Here is a 17742-nt window from a genome sequence, read left to right as displayed (position 1 = left end):
GTCACTTTTTTCCAGCACCCTTGTAACTTTGAATGGTTGCTAAATGAACTGTCGTAGGTTGAGGATTCCCTGTACTCAAACTGTCTTTCATCCATGTTCTAGAGCAGGGGTCCCCAACCCCCCGGTCTGTGGACCGGTACTGGGCTGCAGCATGCCAGCAACCGGTCTGCACAAACAAGCAAAGCCCCATCTGCAGGATGCGGGCAGCACACAAAACCACACATTCTCCGCTCTGCGGAAAAACCTCTCTCCACAGAACTGGTCCCCAGTGCCCAAAAGGTTGGGGATGTCTGGTCTAGATAAGGCCTCAGCAGTGGTGGGATTCAAATATGTGAACAACCAGTTCTCTGTGTGGATGCCGCTTCCAGAAGTCCATTCTGGGCCTGGGCAAGAAAAAGTTAGCTACTGGTTCTGCCGAATAGCTACTGGTTCTGCCGAAGTGGTGTGAACCGGCTGAATCCCACCATTGGACCTGGGTAATCCTGCAGTCTTCTTCTGGGGTGCGAGAGAGAGATCGTGGAAGAGCTGCCGTGAAGAAAATGCTCGTTGTTTTTCACACTTACGACTGTGGGAAGTCAGCCCCCCCCAGAGAAGGAAATATTAAAAGGGCAGAAAAATATATTTCCTCAAAGGATCTTAAAGAGGCAGGAAAGCACGCCCAGTTTTCTTCATAGCCCCAAGTCTCCCTCCCCCAAACAGAAACCAGCTCTGTAGAAATGCAGATGTGATCATCCATTCAGGAAGGTTGGAGGCCTCCAGCTAGAAGATTAGGAAGACAAAGACACCTAAAATCTAACATAGCCCACCCAAACTCTAAGACAGGACATAATAGGATTAACCCACAGAGGCCAAAGGGCACACCCAGACTCAGGTCAAAGTTCATGCCCCAGGAACAACTCCAAACAAAAGGCTCCAGAGGGTATAAAAACCCACTCCCTACATGTGCTCGCTCTTTTTCTTCCAGAGCCATCTTCCTGTCTGGCTCTCCTCTTCAATAAACTGCAACCTTCTTTCTAAAGCAGTCGCCATGTTGTTTATTCCCGGCTTGGACTGAACCATGATGAAGACATTTCCTTCAACACGACTGATCATGGCCACATCACCCTGGTCACGTGATCAAAATTCAGAAGCTGGGCAAGCGAAGCATTTACAGTGGCAGTGTCCTGGGGTCATGTCCTAGGAAAGATGCTAGGAGGAGGAAAAGGAGGAGATTGGGAAGGAGGAGAGCAGGAAGGAGGGGAGGAGGATAGGGAAGAGGCAGGAAAGGGGAAGAAGGGGAAGAAGAAGAGGAAGAGGAGGAGGAGGAGGAGGAGAAAAGGAGAAGGAGGAGGAGGAGGGAGAAAGAAGGAAGAGGAGGAGGAGGAGGAAGGGAAAAGGGAAGAGGAAGAGGGGGAGGGGGAGGAGATTGTTAAGGAGGAGATCGGGAAGGAGGGGACAGGAAGTGGGAAGAGGCAGGAAAGGGGAAGAAAGTGAAGAAGAAGGGGAAGAGGGAGGAGGAGAGAAGGAGAAGAAGGAAGAAGAGGAGGAAGAAGGGAAAAGGGAAGAAGAGGAGGAGGAGATTGGGAAGGAAGAGATCAGGAAGGAGGGGAGGGGGAGAGGGAAGAGGCAGGAAAGGGGAAGAAAGGGAAGAAGAAGAGGAAGATGAGGAGGAGGAGGAGGAGAAGAAGGAAGAAGAGGAGGAAGAAGGGAAAAGGGAAGAAGAGGAGGAGATTGGGAAGGAAGAGATCAGGAAGGAGGGGAGGGGGAGAGGGAAGAGGCAGGAAAGGGGAAGAAGGGGAAGAAGAAGAGGAAGAGGAGGAGGAGGAGGAGGAGAAAAGGAGAAGGAGGAGGAGGAGGGAGAAAGAAGGAAGAGGAGGAGGAGGAGGAAGGGAAAAGGGAAGAGGAAGAGGGGGAGGGGGAGGAGATTGTTAAGGAGGAGATCGGGAAGGAGGGGACAGGAAGTGGGAAGAGGCAGGAAAGGGGAAGAAAGTGAAGAAGAAGGGGAAGAGGGAGGAGGAGAGAAGGAGAAGAAGGAAGAAGAGGAGGAAGAAGGGAAAAGGGAAGAAGAGGAGGAGGAGATTGGGAAGGAAGAGATCAGGAAGGAGGGGAGGGGGAGAGGGAAGAGGCAGGAAAGGGGAAGAAAGGGAAGAAGAAGAGGAAGATGAGGAGGAGGAGGAGGAGAAGAAGGAAGAAGAGGAGGAAGAAGGGAAAAGGGAAGAAGAGGAGGAGGAGATTGGGAAGGAAGAGATCAGGAAGGAGGGGAGGGGGAGAGGGAAGAGGCAGGAAAGGGGAAGAAAGGGAAGAAGAAGAGGAAGAGGAGGAGGAGGAGGAGAAGAAGGAAGAAGAGGAGGAGGAAGGGAAAAGGGAAGAAGAGGAGGAGGAGATTGGGAAGGAAGAGATCAGGAAGGAGGGGAGGGGGAGAGGGAAGAGGCAGGAAAGGGGAAGAAAGTGAAGAAGAAGGGGAAGAGGAGGAGGAGGAGGAGAAGAAGGAAGAAGAGGAGGAGGAAGGGAAAAGGGAAGAAGAGGAGGAGGAGATTGGGAAGGAAGAGATCAGGAAGGAGGGGAGGGGGAGAGGGAAGAGGCAGGAAAGGGGAAGAAAGTGAAGAAGAAGGGGAAGAGGGAGGAGGAGAGAAGGAGAAGAAGGAAGAAGAGGAGGAAGAAGGGAAAAGGGAAGAAGAGGAGGAGGAGATTGGGAAGGAAGAGATCAGGAAGGAGGGGAGGGGGAGAGGGAAGAGGCAGGAAAGGGGAAGAAAGGGAAGAAGAAGAGGAAGAGGAGGAGGAGGAGGAGGAGAAGAAGGAAGAAGAGGAGGAAGAAGGGAAAAGGGAAGAAGAGGAGGAGGAGATTGGGAAGGAAGAGATCAGGAAGGAGGGGAGGGGGAGAGGGAAGAGGCAGGAAAGGGGAAGAAAGGGAAGAAGAAGAGGAAGAGGAGGAGGAGGAGGAGGAGAAGAAGGAAGAAGAGGAGGAGGAAGGGAAAAGGGAAGAAGAGGAGGAGGAGATTGGGAAGGAAGAGATCAGGAAGGAGGGGAGGGGGAGAGGGAAGAGGGAGGAAAAGGGAAGAAAGGGAAGAAGAAGGGGAAGAGGAGGAGGAGGAGGAGGAGAAAAGGAGAAGGAGGAGGAGAAGGAAGGAGAAGGAAGAGGAGGAGGAGGAGGAAGGGAAAAGGGAAGAGGAAGAGGGGGAGGGGAGGAGATTGTTAAGGAGGAGATCGGGAAGGAGGGGACAGGAAGTGGGAAGAGGCAGGAAAGGGGAAGAAAGGGAAGAAGAAGGGGAAGAGGGAGGAGGAGAGAAGGAGAAGAAGGAAGAAGAGGAGGAGGAGATTGGGAAGGAAGAGATCAGGAAGGAGGGGAGGGGGAGAGGGAAGAGGCAGGAAAGGGGAAGAAAGTGAAGAAGAAGGGGAAGAGGGAGGAGGAGGAGGAGGAGAAGAAGGAAGAAGAGGAGGAAGAAGGGAAAAGGGAAGAAGAGGAGGAGGAGATTGGGAAGGAAGAGATCAGGAAGGAGGGGAGGGGGAGAGGGAAGAGGCAGGAAAGGGGAAGAAAGTGAAGAAGAAGAGGAAGAGGAGGAGGAGGAGGAGGAGAAGAAGGAAGAAGAGGAGGAGGAAGGGAAAAGGGAAGAAGAGGAGGAGGAGATTGGGAAGGAAGAGATCAGGAAGGAGGGGAGGGGGAGAGGGAAGAGGGAGGAAAAGGGAAGAAAGGGAAGAAGAAGGGGAAGAGGAGGAGGAGGAGGAGAAGAAGGAAGAAGAGGAGGAGGAAGGGAAAAGGGAAGAGGAAGAGGGGGAGGGGGAGGAGATTGTTAAGGAGGAGATCGGGAAGGAGGGGACAGGAAGTGGGAAGAGGCAGGAAAGGGGAAGAAAGTGAAGAAGAAGGGGAAGAGGGAGGAGGAGAGAAGGAGAAGAAGGAAGAAGAGGAGGAAGAAGGGAAAAGGGAAGAAGAGGAGGAGGAGATTGGGAAGGAAGAGATCAGGAAGGAGGGGAGGGGAGAGGGAAGAGGCAGGAAAGGGGAAGAAAGGGAAGAAGAAGAGGAAGAGGAGGAGGAGGAGGAGAAGAAGGAAGAAGAGGAGGAGGAAGGGAAAAGGGAAGAAGAGGAGGAGGAGATTGGGAAGGAAGAGATCAGGAAGGAGGGGAGGGGGAGAGGGAAGAGGCAGGAAAGGGGAAGAAAGGGAAGAAGAAGAGGAAGAGGAGGAGGAGGAGGAGAAGAAGGAAGAAGAGGAGGAGGAGATTGGGAAGGAAGAGATCAGGAAGGAGGGGAGGGGGAGAGGGAAGAGGCAGGAAAGGGGAAGAAAGGGAAGAAGAAGAGGAAGAGGAGGAGGAGGAGGAGAAGAAGGAAGAAGAGGAGGAGGAGATTGGGAAGGAAGAGATCAGGAAGGAGGGGAGGGGGAGAGGGAAGAGGCAGGAAAGGGGAAGAAAGGGAAGAAGAAGAGGGAGGAGGAGGAGGAGAGGAGGAGAATAAGGAATAAGGAAGGAGAAAGAAGGAAGAGGAGGAGGAGAAGAAGGAAGAAGAAAGGAGAAAGAAGGAAGAGGTGGAGGAGGAGGAGGAAGGGAAAAGGGAGTAGGAGGGGAAGAAGGAGGAGAATAGAGAATGAGAAGAAGAAAGAAAGAAAGAAAGAGAGAGAGAGAAAGAAAGAGAAAGAAAGAAAGAAAGAAAGAAAGAAAGAAAGAAAGAAAGAAAGAAAGAAAGAAAGAAAGAAAGAAAAAGAAAGATGGGAGGAAGAAGAGAAGAAGAAGGAAAAGGTTGCTAAGCATATTATGTGATTATACTCTACCTGTGCTTCCTCTAATGCTTTGTTCCCTTGCTGGCTGAAATTAAGAACAAGGTTGCAGGTTATGTAATCAGTTTATTACACAATGCCAGAGAAGCCTTCTTCTGAAATCCCTGCAGTCTTTGCATTCTGGACACACACACACACTTGCTTGCGTGCACTCACACACACACACACACACACAGAATTATTTTCCTTCCAGAAATACTAATTAGCTTTAAACGCAGGAAAAGATGGGAGGGTGTTAAAATTTCTCAGAAGAATGCATTCATCTGCATTCATTTGCACTGATGGATCGTATCGTTAATTGAAAAAAGTAATTAAAAATCAACAGTTTGTGGGTTTGTCTAAGATGGAGAGGAAAAAGGGGGATTATTTCATTTCCAAAGAACTTTAAAAAATAAAATAAAATAATAATAATGAAAAGAAAGCCCTTCCGCGCTCTTCAGGCTATGAATTTTAGGCGATAGATGGAATTTAAAAAGTTCTTTTTTGTCTTTTGTTTTGTTTTTTTGTAAAAAAGAAAGAAAACGCACACTCTGAAGTGCTTGTAAATCTAAAATGTAAACAGTTTAATCTTCTTTGCTTACATTTTTCAGCTGCCTTTTTTTGTTTCTTCCCCAATTTACCCCTGGGTGTTCCCTCCCTGTATTTAAGAACGCCTTTTGCAGGAGAAAAAAAAAAGAGTTGGAAAAAAAGACATTTTTATTTTCCCTGGCTGCTTTAGAATGCCGCTGTAAGTCTTAATCTTTCTCTGCAGCTTTTTTTTGCTTTGTTTCCTTTGTTATTTGATGCCTTATTTTATTCTATATATTTTAATACAGCATTTTCATGTGGGCTTTAACAGCCGAAGATGGCTTTAATTGCTGGCTTTGATTATTTGTTTTTAAATTGACTTCTCCTAAGCATGAAAAATATTTCTTTTCCCAGAGCCTCTGAAGCTTTTTTCTTCCACCTATAAATTTGCATGCTTTGATGCTGATAATATTTGTTAGAGGCTTTTTTTAATTTTAGTTCATTTGGAAGGGGGGGGGGGAAGTGGTTTTTTTTTATGCTGTATTATAAGGAAGTGCCCCGTGAGTTGGCTGCTGTTTAACTGAGGTTTGGATACGGTATCAATCAAAGTGGTGAAGGCACCAAGCTAGAAACCGGGAGACAGTGAGTTCTAGTCCTGCCTTAGGCATGAAAGCCAGTTGGATGTCTTAGAGCCAGTCACCAAGAGCTTATGAGTGCCACCTAAGGCATGAAAAACGGCTGAATGAATTTGGGCCAATCACCAGGAGATGGTGAGTTCTAGTTCCACTTAGGCATGAAAGTCGGTCCAGTACCTTTGGGCCAGTCGCCAGGAGACAGCGAGTTCTAGTCCTGCCTTAAGCATGATAGCTGGTTGGGGGACTTTGGGCCAGTCACTAGGAGACGGTGAGTTCTAGTCCTGCCTTAAGCATGATAGCTGGTTGGAGGACTTTGGGCCAGTCACTAGGAGACGGTGAGTTCTAGTCCTGCCTTAAGCATGATAGCTGGTTGGGGGACTGTGGGCCAGTCACCAGGAGATGGAGAGTTCTAGTCCTGCCTTAAGCATGATAGCTGGTTGGGGGACTTTAGGCCAGTCACCAGGAGATGGCGAGTTCTAGTCCTGCCTTAAGCATGATAGCTGGTTGGGGGACTTTGGGCCAGTCACTAGGAGACGGTGAGTTCTAGTCCTGCCTTAAGCATGATAGCTGGTTGGGGGACTGTGGGCCAGTCACCAGGAGATGGAGAGTTCTAGTCCTGCCTTAAGCATGATAGCTGGTTGGGGGACTTTAGGCCAGTCACCAGGAGACGGTGAGTTCTAGTCCTGCCTTAAGCATGATAGCTGGTTGGGGGACTGTGGACCAGTCACCAGGAGACGGTGAGTTCTAGTCCTGCCTTAAGCATGATAGCTGGTTGAGGGACTTTGGGCCAGTCACCAGGAGACGGCGAGTTCTAGTCCTGCCTTAAGCATGATAGCTGGTTGGGGGACTTTAGGCCAGTCACCAGGAGATGGCGAGTTCTAGTCCTGCCTTAAGCATGATAGCTGGTTGGGGGACTGTGGGCCAGTCACCAGGGGACGGTGAGTTCTAGTCCTGCCTTAAGCATGATAGCTGGTTGGGGGACTTTGGGCCAGTCACTAGGAGACGGTGAGTTCTAGTCCTGCCTTAAGCATGATAGCTGGTTGGGGGACTGTGGGCCAGTCACCAGGAGATGGAGAGTTCTAGTCCTGCCTTAAGCATGATAGCTGGTTGGGGGACTTTAGGCCAGTCACCAGGAGATGGTAAGTTCTAGTCCTGCCTTAAGCATGATAGCTGGTTGGAGGACTATGGGCCAGTCACCAGGAGATGGTGAGTTCTAGTCCTGCCTTAACCATGATAGCTGGTTGGGGGACTTTGGCCAGTCCCTCTCCCTCAGCCAAACCCACTTCACAGGGTTATTGTTGGGGGCAAAATAGGAAGTTTCTTTGTATTAGGTATGTTGGTCACCTTATTTATAAAAAGTTATAAAGGCAGGATATAAATACATAGATACATGAACACCCATTGCTTGGCCAGGGCAGTGATTAAGGCTATTGTGGTTTTTCAGGACAGCAGGCAACAGATGGAAACTAAACAAGGAGAGAAGCAACCTAGAGCTAAGGAGAAATTTTCTGACAGAGAGAACAATTAATCAATGGATCCACCTGCCTCCAGAAGTTCTGGGTGCTCCAACACTGGTTTAAGAAGAGATTGGACAACCATTTGTCTGAAATGGTATAGGCTCTCCTGCTTGAGCAGGGGGTTGGACTAGAAGACCTCCAAGGTCCCTTCCAACTCTGTTGTTCTGGAATCATTGAAGGCTACTCAAAGGGCATTCAGTCCACCCATTCCTGGAGGCAAGACCTTCTGCCTTAAACTGAGCGGTTGTGTAGCAACTTCAGTCTTGATTTTATAGCTGGATCGGCACTGAAATTTCCTAGGCTCAAAATCCTTGGAAACTTCAACCTGTCATTTCCAGCAGCAGAGTTGAAAGTGGCTCCTGGATCCATTCATTTTACTCTTTAACTGGGCAGAAAGACTCTTGAAAGAAGAATGTCAAAATGCCAGAAGCCCACAAAGCCTGGCAGAGCTTTGATGGCTCCGCCCTGGCTGCCATCTTGACTTTTTTGACCCGACATTCCTGCCCGTGGAGCAGAAGTCATCCAGGAATTCAGATTGGCTCTTAAAAAAAAAAAGCATTGTGTGTCTCCCTCCATCTTCCCTCGTCTCACAAAAGAGCTAGATTAAAGTCTGAATGGAAACCTAAACAGATAATTATGGGTTGATTATCCCTCATCAATGGAAATTACAGCTGCACCAGGTAGAAGCAGCTGCGTGTTAAAGAGGCTGCTTCTCTGCTTTCCAGGAGTAAGTTAGACTCAGAGAATGCAACTGTTAGTTGGTGGGAGAGAGGAATTCTGCTCGGTGCTAATGGCATCGGGCTGGGTGTCAAACTCGCAACGTCACGTGACGTGTCACAACATATCACGGCTTTTCGCCCCCCCCTTGCCGGCAATGGGGTTGGCGCAGTTTCGCCATGACTTGTCCAGCCTGCGGGCCGGCAATTTGACCTCCCTGCTCTAAACTAATGCTTCTCACACCTGGCCACTTTAAGACGTGTGGACTACAACTCCCAGAATTCCCCAGCCAGCATGGCTGGCTGGGGAATTCTGGCAGTTGTAGTCCACACGTCTTAAAGTGGCCAGGTTTGAGAAGCATTGCAAGATTAAACCCTGATAAATAAAGAGGAATGAGATTTACTGATGTTTACCGATACTTCACTGAGTTTGGTCACCATATTTATTTCCCCATAATGCCCTAGAGCAGAGGTAGGCAACCTCAGCACTTTTATGACTCATGGACTTCAACTCCCAGAATTCCTGAGTCAGCATAACTCAGGAATTCTGGGAGTTGAAGTCCATAAAAGAGCCGGGGTTGCCTACCCCTGCCCTAGAGGAAGCTATGTTGACCCTGGCATTATTGATTAGGGAATGCTGAGAGATTGGGGGGGGGGGATTTGATTTTTTTTCTTCTTAAAAATTTCCAGTGATGGAGCACCCACAACTTCTGGGGGCAAGTTGTTCCACTGGTTAATTCTTCTCACTGCTTGGAAATTCCTCTTTAGTTCTAGATTGTATCTCTCCTTGATTGGTTTCCATCCGTTGCTTCTTGTCCTGCCTTCAGGGGCTTTGGATAATAGCTTGACTCCATCTTCTTTGGGGCAGCCCTTGAGATACTGGAATACTGCTATCATGTCACCCCTTGTCCCTTTTTTCACTAGATTAGACATATGCAATTCCTGTAACTGTTCTTTAGTTGATATAAACTTGGTCATCTTAGGGACCACGTGTTTCTGAAAGCGGAAATTGGAAATTGGAAGGATCTGTTACAGAGTTTCTGACCATATGCAGAATCCCTTGACTCTGACAGTTAGAACAATTGATCAGTGGGACAAGTTGCCTCCAGACGTTGTAACTGCTCCAACATTGGAAGTTTGTAAGAAGAGATTGGATAACCATTTGTCTGAGTTTCCTGCCTAGGCAGGTGGTTGGACTAGAAGACCTCCAAGGTCCCTTCCAACTCTACTCTACTCTACTCTACTCTACTCTACTCTACTCTACTCTACTCTACTCTACTCTACTCTACTCTACTCTACTCTACTCTACTTTATTCTATTCATATATACTATTATTATTTTACTCCATTCCATTCCATTCCACTCCACTCCACTCTACGTTCTGTTCCGTTCCGTTCCGTTCCGTTCCATTCCATTCTATTCTATTCTATTCTATTCTATTCTATTCTATTCTATTCTATTCTATTCTATTCTATTCTATTCTATTCTATTCTATTCTATTCTATTCTATTCTATTCTATTCTATTCTATTCTATTCTTCTCTTCTATCCTGTCTTCTCTTCTCTTCTTTATATTATGTTATGTTATGTTATGTTATATATTATGTTCTGTTCTATTCTATTCTATTCTATTCTATTCTATTCTATTCTATTCTATTCTATTCTATTCTATTCTATTCTATTCTATTCTATTCTATTCTATTCTATTCTTATTCTATTCTATATTCTATTCTATTCTATTCTATTCTATTCTATTCTATTCTATTCTATTCTATTCTATTCTATTCTATTCTATTCTATTCTATTCTATTCTATTCTATTCTATTCTATTCTATTCTATTCTATTCCACTCTACTCCTATTCCTATTCCTATTCCTATTCCTATTCTATTCTATTCTATTCTATTCTATTCTATTCTATTCTATTCTATTCTATTCTATTCTATTCTATTCTATTCTATTCTATTCTATTCTATTCTATTCTATTCTATTCTATTCTATTCTCTAGGCCTCTCTAGCTAAACATCGTGAATGAGAAATCAGGTGATATACAAGAAGTTTCTTCCTGGTTCCCAAGACAGGATGTTCAACCTTCCATTCCCAGGCCTGATTTTTCTACCCTTTCATCCTCAAGCGCAGCCTTTTTAAAACTCCCCCGAGATTGCTGTTTTATTTATATTTCTAATTACACTTGCCGTTATCTCTCCCCGCTGTTTTGTATGCTAAGCTTTAGGATCATTTTGGGTGTTGTTTGAGAAAAGATCATTAGGAAATAAGGAACGTTTTTTTTAAAAAAAAGAATCAACAGGCCTCTGTAATGGATATTCACACAGTGTCCCAGATTAGGCTACAATGGGACTGGTTGGTTAGTGTTCTGCGCGTTGTGGGAATTGATTAGAAACAAAACAATAGACCACAGAAGGTTAAGTTGGACAGACTTTGGAGGCCATCTAACCCAGGGCTCTCCAAGCTTGGCAACTTTAAGACTTGTGGACTTCAACTGCCAGAATTCTCCAGTCAGCCATGGACACTTCCCCCCCCCCCCGGTCTTCCCAGAGGAAAAATAATTTGGGGTTCCAACTGGAACCGGGGGTTCTACAAGAATAAATAAAAATGAGATCCAGACAGCAATGAGGAAAGAAGAAATATTTATTCCTAAAAGCAAACACATTGCCTTTAGAGGCAGCTGCAGAGAAATGGGGTACAGTAACAGACTTTTAAAAGGGATGCGGTGGCTCAGTGGGTTAGGATGCTGAGCTTGTCGATCAGATGGTCGGCAGTTTGGCGGGTCGAATCCTGGGTGCCGGGTAGCAGAGTGAGCGCCTGTTACTCGTCCCAGCTTCTGCCAACCTAGCAGTTCGAAAGCACGTAAAAATGCAAGTAGAAAAATAGGGACCACTCCGGTGGGAAGGTAACAGCGTTCCGTGCGCCTTCGGCGTCTAGTCATGCCGGCCACATGACCACGGAGACGTCCTCGGACAAGCGCTGGCTCTTTGGCTTTGAAACGGAGATGAGCACCGGGCCCTAGAGTTGGAAACGACTAGCACACATGTGTGGGGGAACCTTTACCTTTACCTTTAACAGACTTTGATAAGGGAGCTTGTCCAGGCTGTGAAATTGTCTGCGTGCGGATTCTAGGGTGACACTTTGAGGGATGTTGTGTGCAAAGGTATGTATTCTCATGCAGTTCTGCTAGGAGACCGAATTGAATTAACTCTGGTTGTATTGACAGACCTTATCCTTTGATATGTGGATCGGGTCTGGGTAACTTATTTTGGGGGGGGGTGGTTTGAGGAAGTTTGAATAAAAGATTTTTTTTCCCCAGTAAAAATCTACCAACGGAGGAAGAATTAATTAAGAAAATTTTAGATTGTGCAGAAATGGACAGCTTGACATTGAAGATAAAAGAGAAAGAAGATTCAGTCTAGTTTAGAATACGGGACAATTTTTATCAATGGCTGGAGAAACGAGCTAGAGAGAAAGGAACATAGTATGTGCTACGTAACATCAAATATGTATTAGTAAGAAGACAACTATCGGGTGAAGAGAAGATTTAAGAAATATATTATTTGTCAGAATCTATTTATATCACATTTCATAAATGTATGGTTAGAATATTGTGCTTATTCTCGGGATTCTGCCATCTCTCCGAGGGGGGGGGGGAAAGCGGATTGTTATTCAGATTGCAGTAGGCTGTTTTCAAAGACCAGGAAAGCTTTTGATCTGGGGGGAACAGGGGGAGAGATCGAGATCTGGGTTGCATCTCCATTTGGAACTGACAGGAAGAAAGCCATAACAATAAACACAAGAGGATTTCCCTTCCCCCCCCCCCAAAGGGCCTGACACCTAAGTAAATGATGTGAGCCTGACCAAATGGATTTGAGGGGAGGGGGTTGAGACGGGAATGCTTTATATAGTATTGAAATGCAACTCAATGTCAGATCCCGTCTTGTCTTGCCACAACCGATCTCATCCTAGTAAACTTTTCCTTTTGGACAAACTTGGATCCAGGAGTTCTTATTTCCTAAGATGTGGATTGGGGTGTTATGAAAATATAGAAACTAATTATTACTGATAGTTTTTTAAACACATGAATCCAGACAATATGCTGTTTGTTTGCTAAATACTAAAGAATGTTTGCTCATAAAAATTAATATATACATTTATATATATTGGTTACTGGTCCATTGGGACGAGTAGACCGGTAACCCGTTCAATGAGCAGGACGCAAAAACAACCGGCATAATAATAATAATAATAATAATAATAATAATAATAATAATAATAATAATAATAATAATAATAATAATAATAAAGTTGGAAGGGACCTTGGAGGTCATCTAGTCCAACCCCCTGCTCAGGCAGGAAACCCTATACCATTTCAGAAAAATGGCTGTCCAGTCTCTTCTTAAAAACTTCCAGTGTTGGAGCATTCACAGCTTCTGGAGGCAGGTTGTTCCACTGGTTAATTGTTCTAACTGTCAGGAAGTTTCTCCTTAGTTCCAGGTTGCTTCTCTCCTTGACTAGTTTCCATCCGTTGCTTCTTGTTCTGCTTTCAGATGCTTTGGAGAATAGCTTGACTCCCTCTTCTTTGGGGCAGCCCCTGAGATATTGGAACACGGCTATCATGTCACCCCTCACTCTTCTCTTCGTTAAACTACACATACCCAATTCCAGCAACCGTTCCTTATATGTTTTAGCCTCCAGCCCCCCAAAGCAAGGTCCCAGAACTCCGGCATTTTACTAAGTGTATTAGTGTATTAAACAGTTTTTCTTTACATTTTATCCTGGTGTTCGATCATTGCATAAATATATATATATATATATGGAAAAAGTATAAAGAATAAAATATATTTTTATATAAAACTTCTCACAGTCTTTTTCGGAGAAAAGAAAGCCCTTTGGCTGAAAAAAGTCTTAATAATCCCAAGACCTTTGGGATAGGTGGTACCTTGCTTAATAGTAGCAACTGTGAGAGGGATCTCGGAGTCCTAGTGGACAATCACTTAAACATGAGCCAGCCGTGTGCTGTAGCTGCCAAAAAAGCCAACACAATGCTAGGCTGCATTAACAGAGGGATAGAATCCAAGATCACAGGAAGTGTTAATACCACTTTACAATGCTTTGGTAAGGCCACACCTGGAATACTGCATCCAGTTTTGGTCACCACGATGTAAAAAAGATCTTGAGACTCCAGAAAGAGTGCAGAGAAGAGCAACAAAGATGATTAGGGAACTGGAGGCTAAAACATATGAAGAACGGTTGCTGGAATTGGGAATGTCTAGTTTAATGAAGAGAAGGACGAGGGGTGACATGATAGCAGTCTTCTTGCCCCAAAGATGAAAGAGTCAAGGTATTCTCCAAAGCACCTGAAGGCAGGACAAAAAGCAACGGATGGAAGCTAATCAAGGAGAGAAGCAACCTAGAACTAAGGAGAAACTTCCTGACAGTTAGAACAATTAACCAGTGGAACTGCCTGCCTCCAGAAGTTCTGAATGCTCCAACACTGGAAGTTTTGAAGAAGAGACTGGACAGCCATTTGTCTGAAATGGTATAGGGTTTCCTGCCTGAGTAGGGGGTTGGACTAGATGACCTCCAAGGTCCCTTCCAACTTCTTCTTCTTCTTCTTCTTCTTCTTCTTCTTCTTCTTCTTCTTCTTCTTCTTCTTCTTCTTCTTCTTCTTCTTCTTCTTCTTCTTCTTCTTCTTCTTCTTCTTCTTCTTCTTCTTATTATTATTATTATTATTATTATTATTTATTATTATTACCTGGAATTAAGGAGAAACTTCCTAACAGTGAGGACAATTAACCAGTGGAACAACTTGCCTCCAGAAGTTGTGGGTGCTTCGTCACTGGAGGTTTTGAAGAAGAGGCTAGACAGCCACTTGTCTGAAATTGTATAGAGTCTCTTGCTTGAGCAGGGGGTTGGACTAGAAGACCTCCAAGGTCCCTTCCAGGTCTATTCTGATTGAACGTCAGACGGTATAAAGTTCTTTTTCCCCCCCTCTCCCAACAGAAATCTTTCAGACACACTCTCACTGTCAGGAAATTTCTCTTTTTTTTTCTAGGTTGCTTCTCTCCTTGATTAGTTTCCATCTGTCGCTTCTGAGGGGTTGACCCCCCCCACCCCTCCTCTCTGGGACAGCCCCTCACGTATGTCTACCATTTGGAGTCTAGAGAAAAGAAGGGGGCACACGATAGCAGGATTCCAGAATTTGAGGGGCTGCCCGAAAGAGAAGGGGGTCAAGTTATTCTCCAAAGCAGCAGAAGGCAAGACAACAAACAGTGGATGGAAACTAACCGAGGAGAGAAGCAACCTGGAATTAAGGAGAAACCTCCTAACACTGAGGACAATTAACCAGTGGAACTGCCTGCCTTCAGAAGTTGTGGGTGCTTCAACACTGGAGGCTTTTAAGAAGAGACTGGACAGCCACTTGCCTGAAATGGTATAGGTCAGGGGTAGGCCACCTCGGCTCTTTTATGACTCGTGAACTTCAACTCCCAGAATTCCTGAGCCAGCCATTCTGAGGGGAAAGGGAGAGGTTTCCAAGCTGAGCCATGCTGGCTCAGGAATTCTGGGAGTTGAAGTCCACGAGTCATAAAAGAGCCGAGGTGGCCTACCCCTGGCATAGGTTCTCCTGCTCGAGCAGGGGGTTGGACTAGAAGACCTCCGAGGTCCCTTCCAGCTCTATTCTGATTGGGAGCTTTGCGCTGGTTTGGATTGCTAATGTTTTTTACCATAAGGCCTCATGATGCTGCTGTATTGAACTGAAGGGTCAGGGAGTACCGAAAACTGGAAAATGGCAAGCCAAGGTGCCAATGGAAGCTTCTGTTGCCTCTTGCAACAGCTGGTGAGGAAAAACATATGTAGGCAAAGAAGGGAGGGGAGGAAAGGAGGGATGAAGGGAAAAGAGAGGAGGAGAGGAGGGAAGGGAGGAAATAAATAAATCAGGAAGGAAGGAAGGAAGGAAGGAAGGAAGGAAGGAAGGAGAAGAAGAAGAAGAGAAAGAAAGAAAGAAAGAAAGAAAGAAAGAAAGAAAGAAAGAAAGAAAGAAAGGAAGGAAGGAAGGAAGGAAGGATGGATGGAAGGAAGAAAAGAAGGAAGGAAGGAAGGAAGGAAGGAAGGAAGGAAGGTGGATGGGAAGAGGGAGGAAGGGGGATGGGAAGGAAGGAAGGAAGGAAGGAAGGAAAGGGAGGAAGGAAGGAAGGAAGGAAGAAAGAAAAGAAGGAAGGAAGGAAGGAAGGAAGGAAGGAAGGTGGATGGGAAGAAAGGAAGGAAGGGAGGAAGGGGGATGGGAATGAAGGAAGGAAGAAAGGAAGGAAGGAAGAAAGAAAAGAAGGAAGGAAGGAAGGAAGAAAGAAAGAAAAGAAGGAAGGAAGGAAGGAAGGAAGGAAGGTGGATGGGAAGAAAGGAAGGAAGGGAGGAAGGGGGATGGGAAGGAAGGAAGGAAGTAAGGAAGGAAAGGGAGGGAGGGAGGAAGGGAGGAAGGTGGATGGGAAGAAAGAAAGGAAGGGTGGAAGGGGGATGGGAAGGAAGGAAGGAAGGAAGGAAGGAAGGAAGGAAAGGGAGGGAGGGAGGGAGGGAGGAGGGGGAATTCTGGGAGTTGCAGTCCACAGATCTTAAAGTTGCCAAGCTTGGAGACCTCTGATCTAACCCAAGTTCTTGGCCAGTGTCCCTGGCAAAATTCTGCTGAACTCTGCTTTCTTAAAATTTCCAATGCTTGTTCCATATTTTTTTTGCACTGAAGGAACAGACTCTCATTTCTTCCCATCATTGTGGTCTTTTCAGACATTGGAAGATAATGAATGTGTCTTTTTTATAGCTTTTCCTCTCCGCACCAACCTTTCCAGCTCTTTCAAGCGGTTCTCTTTCCAGGAGTCCATTTCCCATTCGAATGGCTATCTTGATCTTTTTCCGCTGCGCAACGGTCCAATTTGTCACTGTCCTTAAAAGTGTCTTCGCCAGAATTTTTCATGGTATTTGAGTCTGCTGTGGAGGTATAAGAATAAGCCCTAACCTTTATCTCCTCTCTTTGCGGAGCAGAAGAGGAATAAGTGATCTGGAGAAAAAAACATTATTATTATTTAAATGGCCTTGCTTTGCGTAATACGGATTTTCAAAATTCAGCTTTTATGTGGGGCAGCGCAGGAGAGAGAGAGAGAGAGAGAGAGAGAGAGAGAGAGAGAGAGAGAGAGAGAGAGAGAGAGAGAGAATGGAGAGAAGAGAGAAGGGAAGGAGGAGATGAGGGGAAGGAAAGAAGGAATGGAAAAAGCAAGGGGAGAAGGAAAAAATACAGGAGGAGAAAATGAAGAAGGCAACAGGGAAGAATAAATAATAAATAATAAACCTTTTGTTGTGATTCAGGGTCAGCCTGTGGGTTCGGCAGTTGGGTCGGATGACTCAGAGGAGGAGGGGGGTGTTGAAGACCTTGCTGAGGGGGTTGAAGATCTTGCTGATGAGAGCCCTCAGCCAGGCCCCTCCCACCTGGTCACGACGCAGACCCAGCTGTTTGAGCCTGACAGCGTGGATGAAGATGACCCACAGCTGGCCCTGTTCAAGGACGCCCGACGCAGGAGGCAGTCAATCAGGAGTAAACAGAGGAAGGCAATGGGGCACCTTGGAAGGAGGCAGAGAGAAGCCACGCCCTGAACTGTATAAAAGGGGAATGCGTGGGAGGGCTGGTTTGCTGAAGGCAACCGCTTGAATAGTTCCTGTTTCATAGCTCCTGTTTCATGGTTGGTGTCTTGTTTTGCTCTGTTTTATGTTAATAAATTTGGCAGGCTTAATTCCAGCCTCTTGCCGTTTGTAAAGGGGTTGTCCCTGCCTTTTCTGCAGGGCCGGTAGCAGGCTGGTACAGAACACCTTTATTGTCAAAGTACATGTGTACATTGAGATTAGCTGAGCCTCACCCCCCCCCCTGCTCTCTCCCCCCAACACACAGTGACAACAAACCCTCCATCCCACCACAACCATGTGAACCAACCACACCACACACCGGCCCCCCAAGTCAATTCTGCGTAAGATTATGTCCCATTTAAAAGAAGGAAGAGAAGGAGAAACTGGAAGAGAAGGAGAAGGGGAAGGAAAAGAGATGACGAAAAAAGGAAAAAAAGAAGGGAAAGAGGAAATGGAGAAGGAGGAGAAAAAGGAGGGAATAGGAAGGAGGAGGAGGAGGGGGAATGGAAGGAAAAGAATAAAAGGAAGGAGGAAATGAAGAAGGTGAAGGAAAAGAATGGAGGATGGAGAAGAAGGGAAAGAGGGAGGGGAGGAGGAAGGAGAGAGAAGAGGAAGGAAGGAAGGAAAAGAATGAAGGCAAGGAGGAAAAGGAAGAGAAAGAAAAAGGAAAGGACAGAGGAAACGGAGAAGAAGGAGACAAGGAAGAAGAAGGGAAGGAAGAAGAAGAAGAAGAAGAAGAAGAAGAAGAAGAAGAAGAAGGGAAGGAAGAAGAAGAAGAAGAAGGAAAGAAGAAGAAGAAGAAGAAGAAGAAGAAGAAGAAGAAGAAGAAGAAGAAGAAGAAGGGAAGGAAGAAGAAGGAGGAGGAGGAGGGAAGGAAGACATAGAAGGAGTAAGTGGAAAAGGAAAAAAGGAGGGAAGGAAGGAGGAAATGGGGAAGACATAGAAAAAGAA

The sequence above is a fragment of the Vipera berus genome, assembly GCF_964194415.1.
Source record: "Vipera berus genome assembly, chromosome: 1".
NCBI classification, from domain to species: Eukaryota; Metazoa; Chordata; class Lepidosauria; order Squamata; family Viperidae; genus Vipera; species Vipera berus.
The sequence above is the reverse complement of the archived record's forward strand: the minus strand, read 5'-3'. Positions refer to the sequence as shown.